At 36.2% G+C, this 20,039-nt stretch overlaps 1 pseudogene; it reads left to right on the forward strand.

Annotated features, from left to right (window-relative positions):
- The first annotated feature begins 19,541 nt into the window (after nt 1-19,541).
- On the forward strand, nt 19,542-19,642 carry LOC115515065 (annotated as a pseudogene).
- The last annotated feature ends 397 nt before the right edge of the window (nt 19,643-20,039 follow it).

Genomic DNA, 20,039 nt, shown 5'->3' on the forward strand with positions numbered 1-20,039 from the left:
GGAGAAAAGAAGCAAGGACCTATTCCTTTGGAATTTTTCTGTTTTAGCTATGTAGCACCCTTGCTCCTCCTAATCAGAACACTTTTTCGGGGCTTAACCTGAGAGAGTATTCTTAAATCATAATCTCCATTTGCACTTAGGACGCATCTATGCTTATGTACTACATCTGATTAAAAAAAGGGAGTCCAATGTTACTTCATAAGCAATGGAAATATTTATGGGCTTTGTTGTCAAAGCCTATTTGCATGTCTGTGTGACAATAAGCATGATATTCTGGCCACAGAGGCTCCAATCCCAGGCATTTCATTCCAGCGTTTTCTTGCCACAGATGAGATATGGGTGTAGGCATGGAAAATAATTTATTGGGGATGACAAAATCCTGATCACAGCTTATAAAGTCCAGGTTTATTGTCTATGCAGGGAACTTTGGTTATTATTATTTTGCAATTTTAGAGTACTTTATAATTGAATTTCAGATTAAAATCCTTGTGGAAATGATTCATCATCTTACTGAACAAAATTTCTGTTTTGTTTTTCTTTTCTTTCTTACAGTTTTTCAGTTTTCACCTACCTATATTTTATTACATTACCCATTGCTATAAAGTAATGCTCCCAGTTCATTTTTCAGCTGTTTCATTAACTTGATATTTACTCCTTATTCAGATTCCCTAATAAAAATGCTAATTATGATCATATCTAATAGTGACTGCTGAGGCACCCCACCAGCTCCTTCCTACCTCCAACTGGACCTACTCACATTTATCATCAGGGTTTGATTTGTCAGCCAGATTGCAATATTCCCAACTGCTCTTCTTCAAGCCTGCTAAACCCAGTGTGGGAAATAAATCCAATTCACAAGATACTCTATCAATTATTCTAGCAAACCTCAGAAGCAGAACCACAGTCTGCTTATTTACTAATGCAATACCATTGGGAAAGAATAAAAACTGAAGATCAAATCAAATTTATTCCTACCTAACTGTTCTCATAATCACTTTACTTATTGCTCTTATATGTACACATTCTTCTATGATCATCTCTCCTCATATGGAAGTTTACATGCTTCCCTATCTTTCATAAACTGCCATTAGCAATTCTGTGCTGCACAGAATTCTTGCCTTTCATAATCTCTAGTCCTGGAGATTCACAAGTATGTGTTAAAACAAGGATCTGATCCATTTACACTATTTTAATATTCTTGATCATTGTATTATTTTTCTAAAAGCTGTTTTGACAAATTCTTACATATTCTAAAATATAAAAAAATGTTTTTGTTAACTGATTTAATGAGCATAACCCACTTTTTAAAAGTCTTCATGTTCACTACACAATCTTTGCCTTATTAGAAACTTTTTTCTTTCAAATTTTATGTCAGTCATCCAGAGATTATGCTATTCATTTCTTTTTTTAAAATATGTTCTATTTTTCTGGATATTTAGACCCCTGGAAAAGAACTCACTGTGCCACAAAGGAAATAAAACCATGGGAAAATTTTAATGTAATTGGCTTAAATAAGGAGGGGCCCTTGTGGAATATTTTTGCCTTGTTGAAATTGGAGTGTGTCTACTTTTCTTATGATGTTCAGAACCACTCCACCAACTTTTCCAACTTTCCTTATCTCCCTCTGATACCCAGAGACAAACAATTCTTTTCTTTTTTTTATTTTTTTTTAAAGTTTTTATTTATTTTTGAGACAGGGAGAGACAGAGCATGAACAGGGGAGGGTCAGAGAGAGGGAGACACAGAATCCGAAGCAGGCTCCAGGCTCTGAGCTGTCAGCACAGAGCCCAACGCGGGGCTCGAACTCACGGACCCTGAGATCATGACCTGAGCCGAAGTCAGACGCTCAACCGACTGAGCCACCCAGGCGCCCCCAAACAATTCTTTTCTAACCCTACAATGTGCCAAGAGACTCACTTTGAATGTCAGTTTTGGTCCACATCAGCTGTATGTATCGTCTCTATTAATACAACTGTGTCTTTTGGATTGTAGTACCATAAAAAATGATTTGTTGTTTCACCCACATTTACACATAAACTAGTTTGGATGAGTTTTGATGCCAAAAGTTGAGAAGCTCTGGTTTCCCCCACAGAACTTTGTCTCCTCTTATCTACATTTTAAGGACATAATTCTAATCTAGTACCAACCATTCTCACTTTGCAAGAATTCTAGTTAGCACAGCTCAGTTAAATAATGCCTTTATTATCTAAATAAATATTTAACTGTGCTGTTGAAATTTCAGTTACCATGTTATAACAACTGTGAGCACAAACAAAGGTAAATAACAGATGTGCTTCATGATCAGTGGCCAATCACATCACTTCTTTCAAAGTCTGTCGGTGATATCCCCCATGCAGTTCACTCATAAAAAAGCACCTGCTTGTTTATTCCCCTTGTTTCCCAGTTTTAAATCTATGTGACTTATTACAAAAGTGTATAATCAAAGAGGGAAATGGCCCATATAAAGGAAAGTGCAGCAAAGAAAACAAAGTAACACCGGGAAAGAGATTTGAATGGAACTCAAATGGAGTCTTGGCTGACTGTGGGGAGGTTGACACTTATCACCATTGGTGAGGCTTCAAAGTAGCCAGAGGACACAGGGAAGGTGAAGTGGAAGCTGTTGACATACATGAGGAAAGTAGCTGTGAGAAAAAGGACAATCGTGTGCCAGAGGAAGTGACTCTGGCGAAAACCTCCTTCTAAAGGAATTCTTGGAGGTATTTCACAACATTCAAAGAGCAAAGGATAAAATATTGAAAGCTGATCCAAACTCAGAAAGGAGTATGACAACTGGCCAACACATGAGAGGATGCTCAATTTGTATTATAGTTTATATGACAACAAGAAGGCAATCACTGCTTAAACTACCATTGATAATTTTTTTACAAATAAATGAAACACTTTAATTATTAATGTTTCTAATATTTTAAATAGCACCATTAAATAGGAGTTTTAATATTTAAAGGCATTTTCCTATATACTTAAAACAATAAAAGAGCTTTTTAATGGTTTGGCAACAATTTCTAGTGGTCACAGATCATAAATGTTTTCATTTATTAGTAAGATCACAATGCATGGTTTCAGCTTACACAACCATTCAATGTTCCTACACTACTGTGCAAAGACTACCTGTAACAACAACAACAACAACAACAAATTTAATACAAATTGCTAAAAGGGGACTGTGGTTTCCTTCTAGAGGTTTATTTCCAAACCTGGGAGAGAGGAAAGAAGTTTACTCATTCACTGGGCTTTGATTACACTATAACAATTCAACTTTAATATTTCAGTCTCCTAGAGCATATTCCCAGTTTAATTCTCCACATTTTTCCCCAGAAGCTTAATCTAAATGCTGCGCAGGTTCTGATTTTCTTCCTTCCTGTACACAACTCAAGTAGCTTACACTTCTGGTAACAAAGTTGTGTATTGTTCTCACATGAGTGCAGATGTCTACATCACCCAGGAAACCAAAGATGCGATTCTAAAAGGAGCTCTCCAGGGCGTACAATTGACTGAGTTGCATTGGATGCCGATGCTAAATTGCACTGAGAGGTCTATGTACACATGTTTGAGTCCAATCATGGCTGTGGAAAGACTAGAAGAGCTTTAGCCAACTTGAGGGTAAAAAGAGCTCACAGGGAGCTGGTGGAATATTTTTCTCAAATTTGCAGATTGTCTAAATTACACTTGCCAAAGTATGAACACAGATTGTCTCTTGTTTATTCAGACTCATAATGGCCCCAAAGAGCAAGTGATTGCCAAAGGGACAGAGTGACTAGAACAGAACATGAAGTTCCTATCCTACGATACTTTTTATTCCAAAGGGTGTTATTTGGACTCTCAGATACATTTGCTCCTACTGTCAACATTATACATGGTGGACATGCCAGCACACAGAAACCTATTTAGCCCAAAGTGCAACTCAACTGTGGGGCTAATTGTTACATTGGTATTTTTCTAAAGGGTATTTATTTATTTAACATGCTTATGACAGGGAATATACCCAGAACATAGGAACAGTATATAAAATCTACAGAAACTAACTTTAACTTGCATCATTTTGATTAGGGAACCCAAGATAAACAATTTAAAAATATCATTTATAATTCCATCACCCATTGATAACTGTTTACTATTTTGATGCATATTATCTGAGATTTGTTTCTGTTCAAACACATAGGCATATGAATACGTGTAATGCCATTTTTTTAGCAAAAGCATAATACCACTATGCATTTCAAACCTGCTTTCCTTCACTTAACATATTGCAGATATCTTAGCAAGAAATATATATCTAGAATGTAATTGTTAATGGCTTTACTCATTAAATAAGTATAACTTGATGGATGTCTTTATTTTGGGCAATTAGATTGCTTCTTTTTGCATTATAAATATACATATATGTGTATTATTGAATATCTGTCTTCACATACTTGTTTCCTTTGGATAAATTTTCTACAATGAAAATGTTAAGTCAAAGAGAATGCCATATTTAGTGATTTTTATACATAATGTCACAAAATGCCTTCTAGAAAAGTTGTATTAGCTCGCATCCTAGCCACAGAGTATGTTTGCCCAGTTGCCCACATTGCTGTCAATCTATTTTGTAAACTATATAAACTTGCCATTCTGATAGGCAAAAAATGTCATCTCCTTTGTTTTCAGTTGCATCTCTTCCTCCTTCTGAGACTGAATATTTTATACATTTCTTCACCATATGTATTTCATCATTTACAAGGGTTTTTCTTTTTTTACTTTTGCCAAGTTTTCTATTAGAACTTTGATTCTATTAATTGGTAAATTTAGATTAAAAATGGTAACACATATGTTAAAGATCCTTTTCTTGTTTGTATTTTAATTTGGGGGATATTAATTTTACAATAAAACTATCTTGAGGTGGAGGCCATCCTCAATATGGCACCAATGTACAAACTATATTTTAAAAAGAGAAAAATATGTAAACTATTGGTACTATATCAAAGTAAAATCTTCTGCCCAGCAAAGGAAATAATCAACAAAACTAAAAGACACTCTATGAAATGGAAGAAGATATTTGTAAATGATATATGTGATAAAGAATTAGTATCCAAAATATATAAAGAACTTATAAAACTCAATACCCAAAAATGAATAATACAATTTAAAATGGCAGAAGACATGGACAATTTCCCAAAGAAGATATACAGATGGCCAACAGATATACGAAAAGATGCTCAACATAATTTATCATTAGGGAAATGTGAGTCAAAACCACAATGAGATATCACCTCACACCTATAAGAATGGCTAAAATAAAAAACACAAGACACAACCAGTGTTGGGAGATGTGGAGGAAAAGGAACCCTCATGCACTCTTAGTGGGAATGCAAACTGGTGCAGTCAATGTGGAAAACAGTATGGAGGATTTTCAAAAAGTTGAAAATAGTTTCAAAAAAAGAACTACCCCACAATCCAAAAATTGTATCACTGGGTATTTACCCAAAGAATATAAAAACACTAACTCAAAGGGATACATGCATCACTATGTTTATAGCAACATTATTTACAAGAACCAAATTATGGAAGCAGCCCAAGTATCTAGTGTTCATATACTGCTGAGTGGATAAAGTTGATGTGGTATATGTGTTTGTGTGTGTGTGTGTGTGTGTGTGTGTGTGCGTGTACATGCAATGGAATAGTATTCAGCTATAAAAAAAAAAGAATGAAATCTTGTCATTTGCAACATGGTCAGAGCTAAAGAGTTATAATGCTAAGTGAAATAAGTCAGAGAAAGACAAATAACATGATTTCACTCATTTGTGTAATTTAAGAAAAAAACAAATGAGCAAAATAGGGAAAGGAGAGAGAGGGAGAAGGAGAGGAACCAAGAAACAGAATCTTAATTATAGAGAACTGATGGTAACCAGAGGGAAGAGTGGGGGATGGGTGAAATAGGTGAGAGGGATTAAGGAGTGCATTTGTGATGAGCACCGGGTGATGTACGGAACTGTTGAATCACTATATTGTACACCTGAAACTAATGTAATGCCATGTTAACTAACTGGAATTAAAATAAAAACTTCAAAAAAAGAAAACTTTTATGAAATGAAAAATAATGGAAATATTACTTATATTTGAAAATATGTTATGGCTTCACTTTAAATACTTTAATATTTTGATATAAAAATTACATATTTTTTACACATAAATCATATTGCCTGCAAAATGTCAGGGGAAGTCTAATTTTTTTCCCTTCTCAAACAGTTTTTCCTATACTGTTTATTAATAACATACAGTTAAGTTGTTTCAGATATTTTTTAGGTCTAGGATTGTCACTTAAATTTTTTAGACTTTCTCTATTTTTCTTTTTTGAGAGAGAAAGAGGGCACAAGTGAGTGAGAGTTAGAGAGAGGAAGAGGGAGAGAGAGAAAGAGAAAGAGAGAGAGAGAAAAACAGGGCTCACCTGAAGGGGGGGGGCTCATCAGAAGCGGGGCTTGAACTCACAAACCATGAGATCATGACCTGAGCCAAAGTGAAGTGCTTAAAGACTGAGCCACACAGGCACTTTGAAAATTTTTTATTTTCTTCCTACTATTTCTATCTTTTCCTGTAGATTCCTTAAGATATTAGCCATAGCTATTTTAATTTATTTTTAGGTTTATTTATTTATTTTGAGAGAGGGAGAGAGAGAATCCCAAGCAGTCTCCATGCTCAGTGCAGAGCCCAACATAGAGCTTGATCTCACAAACCATGAGAGCATGACCTGAGCCAAGATCAAGAGTCAGACGCTTAACCCACTGAGCCACCCAGGCACTCAACCATAGTTATGTTAAAATCAGTGTCAGCTGATTTCATCATCTAAATGATCTCTTCTGGGGTCACCTGGGTGGCTTAGTCAGTTAAGCACCTGACTTCGGCTCAGGTCATGATCTCATAGTCTGTGGGTTCGAGCCCCGCATCAGGCTCTGTGCTGACAGCTCAGAGCCTGGAGCCTGCTTCAGATTCTGTGTCTCCCTCTCTTTCTGCCCCTCCCCTGCTCACACTCTGTCTGTCTCTCAAAAACAAATAAATGTAAAAAAAAACCCAAAAACTAAAAAATAAATGATCTGTTCTGTCTCTATTAATTGCATTTTTCTCTTGACTATGAATTATTCTGTTTCTTCATATGCATAGATTTATTCTATTGTATACTAAACATTGCAAATAATACACTGTAGAACTTTTTAGCCACTGCTATCTTGAGTGGCTTTTTAAGCCACTGCTTTTTTTTTTTTTTTTAATTTTTTTTTTCAACATTTATTTATCTTTGGGACAGAGAGAGACAGAGCATGAACGGGCGAGGGGCAGAGAGAGAGGGAGACACAGAATCGGAAACAGGCTCCAGGCTCTGAGCCATCAGCCCAGAGCCCGACGCGGGGCTCGAACTCACGGACCGCGAGATCGTGACCTGGCTGAAGTCGGACGCTTAACCGACTGTGCCACCCAGGCGCCCCTAAGCCACTGCTTTTTAAGTCACAGCTACCTCCTGCGCCATTGAATGCAACTGCATATAGTACAACTTACTACAGTATGTTTGTTTGGCTTTGTTTAAAGAAGCTATTCCATTCTTTTGATCTATTCTTCCCCCACTTGGATTCCAGTACAAAACTCTGTTATTTTCCTTTGAAGAGTATTGAGTTTTGTTCCAACAAACAATTAAATTAGTGGAGGATCATTTTGAGGGTGTGGAGGTGTGCTTTCAGTCTTTGTGAAAGCAGGTGCATTTCACTTTGCCCTTACACTTGAGACATGGTTCTTACTCTTAAGCTATGACCCTCCAGGTTCCATGGACAGTCTGAGGTCTTTTCCAAACACCATTAAATCAGTAGGAATCAAACTGCAAACTCTATCTTCCCAGCATCCAGGCAGCTGCTAAAAATCTCTATGCAGCTTTTCTCTGGAACAGGTAGGGAAAGATAGGGCCAAGTGGTGGTAGGGCCTGAGATGGGTAGAGTCTTGTTCCACACACATGCAGTCCAAGAATAAGCCAAGGATTTGATTTCATACACATATTTTAGGGTTCCCTCTTGTGTCTCCTTTATGGGATTTCCTCTAATTTTTAATAAAAATTCTTCTTTGTGTAATAATTTCAGGAGAGACGGGGCACCAGGGTGCCTCAGTCAGTTAAGCATCCAACTTTGGCTCAGGTCATGATCCTGTGGTTCATGAGTTTGAGCCCTGTGATGGGCTCTGTGCTGACAGCTCAGAGCCTGGGTCCTGCTTCAGAGTCTGTGTCTCCCCCTCTCTCTACCCCTCCCCTGCTCATGCACTGTCTCTCTCTGTCTCTCCGTCGACAGAGATAAGTGTTATAAATAAATAAGCGTTAAAAAAATTAAAAATAATTTCCGGAGAGGTAAGCAGATAAAATGCTTTGACCTGCTCATCTGCAAATGTATTTCTTATCCCTCCAATGAACAACAGCTTTCCAGGGAGTATAGTCTTCCTACCATAACTGTGTTGACATTTCTTCCTCATCTTCTGGTATTTAGTTTTGCAGAAGTAGGACAACTGATTTTTGACTTTTATAAGGTTTTCTGATGGATATTTATTTAGTTTTTAAATTTTTTTAATGTTTATTTTTGAGAGAGAGAGAGAGAGACAGTGGGTTAGGGGCAGAGAGAGAGGGAGACACAGAATCCAAAGTAAGCTCCAAGTGGTGAGGTGTCAGCACAGAGCCCAATGCAGGGCTCAAACTCACGAATCATGAGATCATGACCTGAGCCAAAGTCCAACGCTCAACCAACTGAGCCACCCAGGTGCCCCTCTGATTGGATATTTAAGGAGGTCCCCTTTTTTTTTTTTGAAATTTAATTTACAGTAGAATATATTAATTTTTATTAATTTTGCTTGGTATTTTATGGACCTATTTATCATAAAGATAAGTCTTTTTTAAGCTTTCAGAAATAATAAGTGTGTATTTGTTTTTAAATTTTCTTTTGAAGTTAGTTTTTTATTTTTCCATTTGTGGCAGTGTTTCCCAAAATTCCCATATCGTTAAAATCACTTAGTGTTCTTATTTTGAAAAATAGATATACCAAAGTACAAATCCCAACATACTGGACTAGCATCTTTGAGGAGGGGGCACAGGAAGCAGAAATTTTACAGAAGTGTTCAGAAAGCTGTTACATTCAAGCACATTTGGGAAACATTTTTAAACAGTTCTTTTTTTAATGTTTATTCATTTTTTAATAATAATTTCAGGATTAGAATTTAGTGATTCATCACCTACACATACCACCCAGTGCTTATCCCAACAAAGTGTCCTCCTTAATGCTCCTTGACCATTTAGCCCATCCCCCCCCCACCCAACACCCAGCCAGCAACCCTCAGTTTGTTTTCTGTATTTAAGAATCTTTTATGATTTTTCTCCCTCTCTGTTTTCTTATTACTTTTGCTTTGCCAAATATGATTTTCTAAATCTATTGTCCATGCTGTTTATATCCTATTCATTTACTTTCTTCCCCCTGTGTTATCTGATAGAAAAACAACTCAAGAAACTGGATCCTGCCCCAGTTTTCTGTGGTACCTAATGTAGTCCAATGACTCAATTGTTTTTTTTCAAATTCAGTAATCATGAGTTACCAGAAATAAAGCTTTCCTAGTTTCCAATTCTATTTACATAAATGCAAGATCACCTTGAATCTTGTTGAGTGGACACATTTGATTTTTTTTAATTATCATTTTTCTTGAATAAGTCAGTTCCATAGGGACCATTTTGTCTGATTTGTCTTTTCCCTTTGAACTACTAAATCATCTCATGTACACATTGATTTTGTTATATTTACAAATCCAGAGAGATGGACTTCTCCACTGTTAGAGAGGATATATTTGTGACTTTACGCAAACCAAAGAGGAAAAGAGAAACATTGAAACTTTCTATAATTTGCCTGTGTACTATGGTGATTATTCAATGCAAAAACTAGCAAGTACACTTAACACTGACTTGTAATGGCTCTTCCTTTGAGGAGAAGGGCTGAATCCCCAGATAGCTTAGAGATGGCCTACAAATATTATCAAGAAAATATCCTTTATTGGGGATGGAAGGAAACAGAAGGACCAAAACGTCTCAATTTACACCTTCTGATTCATTTTAATTTTTGAAACATATGAAAGTACTGTTCATTTAAAAAATGAATGAAGCTAAGGTAAAACATATGCAAAATTTAAAGATAGAAGGTAGAAGGTAGAAGCAGTGAGGGCAGCCTCACCAAAAGTGTTTTTTTTTTTTTTAAATAATGAAAATTATCTTCTTTAACAATGGAACTGAGTGATCACTCAATTCTAGTTTGTTTAGGATTTTTAACCACAAATCAGCTTTTAAATAAGAGTCTCTGAAAATTTCTTTGGAATCTTCTCTAATATGTTAGCGCTTTATTAAAGTAACTATGCCAATTCATACTTGCACTGGTCTATTAAGAAGCCATTTAGGTTTCAGAAAAGCAACAAGGTTCGGCAAAGGATAATCAAAGATCTTGATCAATACACTTAGAACAAGTATACCAATTTCTAGTCCCATGTTTCCTAAAGAAAGACCTTTAATATATATATATTTTATTATCACCCAGGCCAAGTTTCACACATCATGATGGAATTTTCAAGTAGTCATATATATTCTTAAAAAACAACCTTCCCCAGATGGTAGAGTGAAATACTGCTACATAAAGTCCCATCTTGCTTCTAAACTGTATAAATTAAAGGAATATTGATCTTAAAATACTAGTACAGTAAATAATTGGAGCTTTAGCTTGCACTACCACAGGCATTGTTAGAAGTTTTGTCTTCATAATGCTTCTCCCAAGCAAGCATTTAAATAGTCAAGCCATTAGCTCTTTATAAAGATCAACTTTGTCAACTTATTGACAGATTTCCTCAAGCACACATCTCTTTCTTAAGTCTGATTACTTGCTGTGGCATAGTGATGACAAAATGCACCATATTATCTGAACACTCATTTAAAGTAGCTATAAACACCTGCCTACAAGATGAATTCAGGTGCAAAGTGGGAGCAATCTTCTTACCATCTCTTAGTTAGCACACTAGTCTGAAGTCAAAAACTGAGTGTTCATTGGAGAAATGGCAGGGCATGAATTCACTGATATTAACTGCCCTGATACCAACACCACCAACATTTTTCCTCTTTGACAAATTGAAAACAGTCTTCATTTTATAGCAGACTGCTTAAGAAGATGATATTTTAAGCAAAAAAGTTGCAACATGGGCATTAGAATTCTGCAGGAGAAAAAGTGATAGCTACTCTTATGAAAATATTTACAGATTTAAGTTGAAATCACTTATTAGTGAAAATAATAGGAATATATTGATGAATATAAGGTGTGAGCATTATTTCACATTAACTGGCATGAAGAAAAAATAGTTCTTTTGGTGATGGAAGCTTTCTTGAACCTTCTTTTTAATTTTGCTTTTTGTTTGTTTGTTTGTTTGTTTGTTTAGAAAAAGCATTGGACTGGAAATGAGACCAAACAAGTTGCCCTGCAGGGTGTCTGGCACATAGCAAGTCAGTAAATGTTCATTTAATCAAAATCAGAATTGAGTTCCGAATCTGTCACTTACCACTTTGTGATCTTGGATATTCTGCTTCTCTATCAACAGCTTTCTCATCTAATATAACAGTATATTCCTACAGAATAATATGTTACAGCATACATAAACATTTGAATTGTTTGAATTACTATCTGCTTCACTTAAAAATTACTGTCTTCTTTTGAGATATCAGAACCATGCTGGAACAAGCCCAATATTCAACTATTTGCTTTAATTTACATGCTTGTGTGGACAAAACATTAACATAATTGATAGGAATCCACCATTTGGCATTATATAGATGGACTAAAAACAAGCTGAATTCTGCAATTTTCTATTTATTCCAGTGATCTCAAGCTCTAGCAACAAAGCATTTCCACATGTCAATTCAGCCTGCCTTGTACTTGAGCAGAATATTAGAAGTAGAATGGGGGCTTATTTTTCTACTAGGGTATAGCTCTCCCTGGGGTGGGTTCTCTGTATTCCATACACACAAAGTTGAGCCTCTCTTCTTTATCCAGTGCTCCCTCATTGTTTGCCTTGTTTTTCTGAGTATTTTCCAGATCCCATCCACTGTTGCAATCAGTACCTACCCTGAGCCCTAGTTTTCTTGATTGGTGTCCTTATGTCCTGCCTAGTTCTTACTAGGACCCTCCTAGCAAAATTCAGACTCAATTCTCTCTACTCACCTCCCCCTACTCTATATCCAGTCTCACAAAGGCACTGGCTGGAGACTTGATTTAGCCTGAACCAACCTTCTGAGACATATATCATCATCACCTGCCTATTAATTGACCCAATAATTCTTCCAAACTCACTTTCAGCTGTTGGTCTTGGGTCCCATCTCACTGTAAAATCGAAACAATTAGAAAAGCACTTCCAGATCCCAACCTGCATCTATAACCTATATGCTCTGCCTTCGTTCTTATTACTAGAGATGAACTATGCCTATATCCATCTAAAACCAAGCCATCCACATGAATACTGGATTCCATCTCTTCTTTACTACTCAAGGACATCTCTAGCAATTCTCTTCTGTCTCTATTACATTAAGACATCTTATCTGCTAGTACATTAATATATAAATGCCTGGTTATTTCTCCTATATCTAAAAAAAAAAATTTCTTTTACTGCTGCCAGGAAGCACTATATCGCTATGCCTTCCTAGAGCAAATTGCCTTAAAAGTATTGTCTACACTGTCTCCATTTGCCTTCTTCCCATTCTTTCTTAAACTATTAAATGTATCTTTGATGCTCATCTTCACCAAAACTATTCTTGTCTACATCACATATAACATCCACACTGCCATTTATTTCTCAGTCCTCATCCTCCTTTGCCTATGGATGGCATTTTGTAGGGGTAAGCTCTCTCCTCCTTGATACACTTGGCAACTGTACTCTTTCAGTGTAAGAGTCATCCTTCATCTGGGCTGAGAAAAATCCAGGAAATCCCTTGACACTCCTTCAAAATATATCCAGGATCTGAAAACACCTACCGCCACCATTGCTAATACCCAGTTGGAGCCATCATCATCTTCTAACTGGTCTTCCTGTTTCCAACCTTGCCACATTACAACCTCTTTTCAATCTATCAGCTAAAGCAATCTCTTTAAAATGCATGTCATTTACATTTACAGGTCTCTCGTTCAAAATCTTCCAATGGCTTCCAGGCTCATTCAAATAAAACCAAAGTATCTAAAATCACTTACAAGGACCTACATGATATGATCGCCAATCCACTCCCCTCATTTGTTCTGCTCAAGGACACAGGCCTTGTTGTTTTCTCAAACATACGGCCAGAAGAACCCCTCTGCCTTTAAGGTACTGTCCCCTTCTTACTGCTCATTTATGCCTCCAAATTTTCTGTGGGTGTATCTGCTTGGAGGAACCTAAAGATGTAGAGAACCCCAGCTGCAAGGGAGTATCAAAGTGTAATTTGTACCAGACTATTTCTGTAATATAAGAAGGCCATATAGAAGAGGGAGGAAATGCTGCTGAGTAGGCCAATCTAGTTTAAATGTCACAGCAATGAATAACTAGAATTTAGTGGGGAGAAAAGGTACTGGAAATCATAATTGACTTTGCATCAATGAACGAAAACAAAGAGGCTGTCTTTGTATATGAAATCAACAAAATAGCATACTTAACCTTGAAAACAATAGCATTAATTATACATGATAATTTGAATATTATAACAGACATATCTTATGTAAACTATACAGCAGAATGCCAGATTTAATAGGTCCTCCATAAATACATACACGGTCTCATTGTCACCATTTACAGAAGTGATATATAAAATTTCCATTTCAAAATCTGACAGAATTTTAAGAACTTTCTCCAGGGCAATTTTTAAATAAATGTGCTTACTTCTGGTATGAAACAGAGAGATTCATAATGACTGGCTCAATACCACAGGCACAACAGTAGATAAATTCCAAGAACTTGGTATCTCTATTTATAAGAACAGTTTGATTCTGCTTTAAGTAAGACACTGTGGTTATTTGAAATAAAACACCAGAAGAGCATATAAATGAAAGTGGGCAACACATATGAGTCACTTCCTCATGGCAAGTTTTATAGTTCAACAATTCTGAAATCCAACAGTAACATCGAAGTACTGACTTGGTATTACTTTCTGCTATTGCTGCATTTCTTCCACACCACCACTCCAGGCCTTTCAGATTCTATTCAATCACTAATGAAACTGCCAACCCAGCTCAAAAATGCTTAACCATTGGATTATTTCCAGGATTTTTGTGGCACTTTTCTTGGAAATAGGTTTGCTACTGTATTCAATTTCTCCTACACATTCCAGACCATCATCATTCACAACGCTCTACTTCAGATTTCAAATATTCTTTTTCCTGGGACTATCCACTGTTTCCTGTGGGATAGGATGGCAGCTCCTTTTGCTGTACTTTCTTACTAAATGCTATAACTTTACTAAATGTTGTAAGTTTTATAGCTTCCTAAACATAGTTAATCGAATGAGTACATATTGGTATTGAGAATGGGGTAATGAAGAAGATTGCTTTGATGGCTTCACTGAAGAAGATAGCATGCAAATAGCATGAATTCTTCATCTCAAGATTGGCTTCAGTCTAACTACTAATGCTCCAAGGAGCTTTCGCTACATTTTTACCTTGTGATAGTAGTGGCTGCTTGTTTTTTTTTTTTTTTTTATTTTTTAAATATGAAATTTATTGTCAAATTGGTTTCCATACAACGCCCAGTGCTCATCCCAAAAGATGCCCTCTTCAGTGCCCATCACCTCCCCTCCCCTCCCTCCCACCCCCCATCAACCCTCAGTTTGTTCTCAGTTTTTAAGAGTCTCTTATAGTTTGGCTCTCTTCCTAACTTTTTTTTTCCTTCCCCTCACCCATGGTCTTCTGTTAAGTTTCTCAGGATCCACATAAGAGTGAAAACATATGGTATCTGTCTTTCTCTGTGTGACTTATTTCATTTAGCATAACACTCTCCAGTTCCATCCACGTTGCTACAAAAAGCCATATTTCATTCTTTCTCATTAAGTGGTTGCTTGTTGTTAAAGAAAGTGACAAATATTATGCTTTTCCTAAATGAGGAGAATATTTTTTATAATAAGAGATGCAAATAGTAATAATTTTTGTCATAAATTATGAATATTTAAAACATAACACTGCACCTTAATGTCTTAGCGCTAATTAGCAGTACAGCATCTAGGAGATGGAGGAACCCCAGTCGGGACATCAGTCTTTGCCTGAATGTAACTTACAATTTATTGTGGGAGACAAACTGTAATCAAATAATAACATAAATGAATACAAGGTACTTCAAAGTAACATGCTTATAATTGGGGGCTTTCACTGAGTAAGATTAGTGAGGGAAATTTCAAGTAAAATTTGATCTTGGATACAAAAAAACAGTTGGAATTAATCAGGTATAAAGGGAAGGTAAGAGGAGTCTAGGCAGAAGATAAAGCAAATGAAAATCTGTTGGTGTGGGAAGAGCATAGGAATTACTAGACACTGAGAAAAGGCCAGTGTGCATGTAGAGAAAGGGGGCACAGGTGAAGGGGCCAGACTATGCAATGGCTTATTAAAGAGATTGGTTTTTATCCTAAGAAAAACTGGGAGATTGTTTGAAGATTTGTATGTAGTTGGGTGACAGTTGCATTAAAAAACAAACATGATGGCTGTAGCAAGGGGAAATAAAGTTCAGAAAGGCACGGAGAAAAAGTCAAACATAAACACTGCTGTTAATACTGAAATTTAAATAGAGAGAAGATGTGGACAAAATAAGACATTTAATACTTTCTAAACTATGCTTCATGAAATGCAAATACAAAATGTCCTCAGGTTAAGGGGTCCAATAACTTTGGGAAATGTTGATTATTCCCTCTCTTGGAGATCTGCAGAAAACGTAACTTATTAAAGGCTAATGCTGTGAAATAATACAGCTAGAAAACAAAGCTGATTTAACTTTGTGAAACCCATAATAGCTTAACTGTATCTAATCTTAAAACTTACTGCACACAAACTACCGATAGAGACTATCTCCTTAAAAGGCACAGAACTAGATTTTAGTAGATGGCTCTAAATTTTCACATTGCTATTATAGAGAAATATTTTCCCCTTAACTTTTAAAGAATATTAGAGAAGAACAAGAATTTAAATTATTAGACTATTGCAACTACAGAAACATGAAATAATTCTGGAAGTATTAAAAACAGTGAACAGGTTTACACTTAAGGAGCTATTGTGGGGGAAAAAGTAATTTAAAATACACACATTTTAAAATGATAAAAATTATTAGATACCTCTAAAAAATATTAAATGGAAGTTTGAGCAGTAGTGAGGCTCCAAGCTGTCCTTGATGATCCATGCCTCCTACTATTTATACCCTTGTTTAGTACTCTCCCATGCTGAATCATGGTACTGTTGACCAATTAAATGTAGTGAGAGTGACTGAATTTCAAGGATAGGTTATAAAAAAAAAGACTATAAGTCCCACTTTGGGTGTTTGGGTTCTTGGATTGCTCATTCTGTGTGAAGTCAGCCACTATGCCATTAGGATGTTCAAACTACCCATTGAAGAGACCCCGGTGGAAGGAGCTGAGGTCTCTGAGACCTATAGCCACCATTATTTTATTTTATTTTTTTTTGGGGACAGAGAGAGACAGAGCATGAACGGGGGAGGGGCAGAGAGAGAGGGAGACACAGAATCAGAAACAGGCTCCAGGCTCCGAGCCATCAGCCCAGAGCCTGACGCGGGGCTCGAACTCACGGACCGCGAGATCGTGACCTGGCTGAAGTCGGACGCTTAACCGACTGCGCCACCCAGGCGCCCCCAATAGCCACCATTAAATCACCAGCCAGCTTACAGTTGGAGTGAGCCACCTTACAGCAGATCCTCCAGCCTAAGTCATGCTTTGAGATGACCATAGCTGTTGGAGAGACCCTAAGGGAGAACTGCCTGGTTGAGTCCTTAGTAAATCCCTGGCTTAAGACACAATGAAAGATAATACAAGATTGTGATTTCAAACCACTAAATTTGGGGGGATTTGAAAAAAGCAATAGGCAACTAACATATAGAGTTCTTTTAGAAAATGTGCTGAATGATACTTTGTCAAGCACTGTACATTGCCAATTTAGCATTAAAGTTTGTAAAGGCATTTTATTTGCCTTCCAAATTAGGTTATACTATGCTCTTCAGAAAGACACTCCAAGGATATCACCTGCTAATCTGCAGGGAGAAAAAAATTAAGATCTTGTGATATGACATCCCAGATACTAATGTATAACCCTTCTTTAGTGAAGACAAATTGTCACAGAAGTAGGTCTTTAAGACTATCAAATCTTGAATAGGCCAAGCCTTCTCTGGTGATGAATATGACATAAAGGCTTTGAAAACTGTGTTAGCCACTGTGAATGAAGTGAAAAATTTCACAAGGTGAAGAGAATGAATCTCACACTTTGCAAGGTCTTTCCCTTAATAGCATCCACCAAATTCTTTCCACTCCTATTTTCTATATAGACTACTCAATTAGGGATAATAGGGGCCTGAGAAAGAATATAATTAATTTCCACAATCCTAACACTTCACTTTATCTCAACCTCGTTCCTCACTGTTCACCTTATGTTTCTAACAGAGAAAAAAGGATCTTGGATTTTTTTTCTTTCTCTTTCTTCCCCACTCCCAACCATTTGAGTAGGTCTTATTTGAGTAAGAGCATTGCTCCAAATCAGAGACACTTGGAGGAAAATTTGAAAGAGCTACGGACAATCTATAAGTAAAATGAACCATTGGATAAGTAAGATTTGACTACTTAACTTTTCGATATATTCAGTTTTACTTATTTTAAAAATAGCCCAGAAACAGACCCACACAGATGTAGTCAAATGATCTTTGACAGAAAAGTAAAGGCAACTCAATGGAGAAGGGAGAGTCTTTTCAACAAACGATGCTGGAATAACTAGACACCATATTGAAAAAAAGAAGAACAGTTTAAACACAGTCTTTATACTTTTCACAAGAATCATATCAAAAGGGATTATAGACCTAAATGTAAAGTGCAAAATCCTAAAACATCTAGAAGAAAACATAGGAGAAATTCTAGGTGTTCTTAGGCTTGGCAAGATACTTTTAGATGCATATCTAAAAGCATATCCATGAAAGAAAATTGTTGCCTTTCATTAAAATTAAAAATGTCTGCTCTGAGAAAGACACTACTAAGAGAATGAAGACAAGCCCTAGACCGGGTGATAATGTAGGCAAAATATGTATCTGATAAAAGACTTGTATTCAAAACATACAAAGACTCAACACTTAACAACAAGAATACAGGAAACCCAATCAGAAAATGGGCAAGAGATCTGGACACCTCACTATGGAGAATATACAGATAACAAATAAGCACATGCAAATACACTTAATATCACTTGTTATTTGAGAATTGCAAATTATACAACAACAATGACTATATCACGACATACTTATTAGAATGGCTAATCCAAAAACCTGACAGTAACAAATACACAGTTACATATTTATTCTTATTTTTTTCTTTTCAAATTTTATTTACATTCTAATTATTTAAAATGCAGTGTAATATTGGTTTGAGGAGCAGAATTCACTGATTCATTACTTACATACAACACCCAATGCTCAATGCCCTCCTTAATACCCATCACCCATCTGGCCCATTCCCCACCCACTTCCCTCCATCAACCCTCAGTTTGTTCTCTACTGTTAAGAGTCTCTTATGGTTTGTTTCCTTCTCCTTTTCTCCCCTCCCATAAGTTCATCTGTTTTATTTCTTAAATTACACATGAATGAAATCATATGGTATTTGCTTTGTTCAAAGAAGTGAAACATTTAGAAGGAGGTGAAGTGGAAGCTTGGTCATAAAGTCCATTTTTCTCTAAAACTAAAAAAATTATTTGTATCTAAGGAACAAAAGCAGATATGAAATGTACTTGGTTATAGTGCTGGGTAGAACACACACACACACACACACACACACACACTTTCTGTTTATCTGATGTGGAAAGTAGAGATTGGGCAATATATTTTGAAGCAAAAGTAGCAAATAGATACTGCTGAACCACAAAAAAACAAACATTCTCAGATCTTCTAATGCCAAAACTGTCAGAAGGCTACAGGGCTAACCCTTCAGAACATAAGATGTGACAATAAAAATTATGTGGTTGTGTGAAATGGTCAAATTAGCATAAAATCATTTATGGTTCTCCTCTTCCTTCCCTTCTAAGGCATCATCTTCACTCAGGTTTCCCTGGGTCCTTTATTTCCCAAATTAGGACTAATGGATGAAGAAAATGGAATGTCAGTAGGCCACTTTAGATTTTAAAAAGACATGGAAAACTAGATGATAAAATTAAGAATTTCTATTCATCAAAAAATACTAATAAGAATACAAAGGCAGCACATGGAGTGGAAAAGATATTCATTATAGTATATCTTAAAAATTCTATCCTCATGCTCATTTTGGTCACACACTAAAATTGGAACAATACAGAGAAGATTAGCATGACCCCTGTGCAAGGATGACACACAAATTCATAAAGCATTCCATATTTTTGAAAGTTTCTAAGGGAGTAAATCTTAAAAGTTCTCATCACAAGAAAAAATAAAATTCTGTAACTATGCGTGGTGATGAATGTTTAAAAAAAACTATCATTAATATATAAAAACCTTTATAGATCAATAGGAAAAGAACACACAAATCCAGTACAAAATGGGCAAAAATTGCTGAACAAATACTTTACAAAAGAGGATATCCAAAAAAACCAATGAAGATATGAGTTCAACTTCATCAATCATCACAGAAAGGTAAGTTAAAACCACAAAGAGATGTCACTACACACCTATCATAATCAAGAAAAGGAAAACAGGGGCACCTGGGTGGCTCAGTTGGTTAAGTGCCTCACTTCAGCTCAGGTCAAGATCTCACAGTGGGCAGGTTCAAGCCCCACATC

The sequence above is a fragment of the Lynx canadensis genome, chromosome B2 (assembly GCF_007474595.2).
Source record: "Lynx canadensis isolate LIC74 chromosome B2, mLynCan4.pri.v2, whole genome shotgun sequence".
Taxonomy (NCBI): domain Eukaryota; kingdom Metazoa; phylum Chordata; class Mammalia; order Carnivora; family Felidae; genus Lynx; species Lynx canadensis.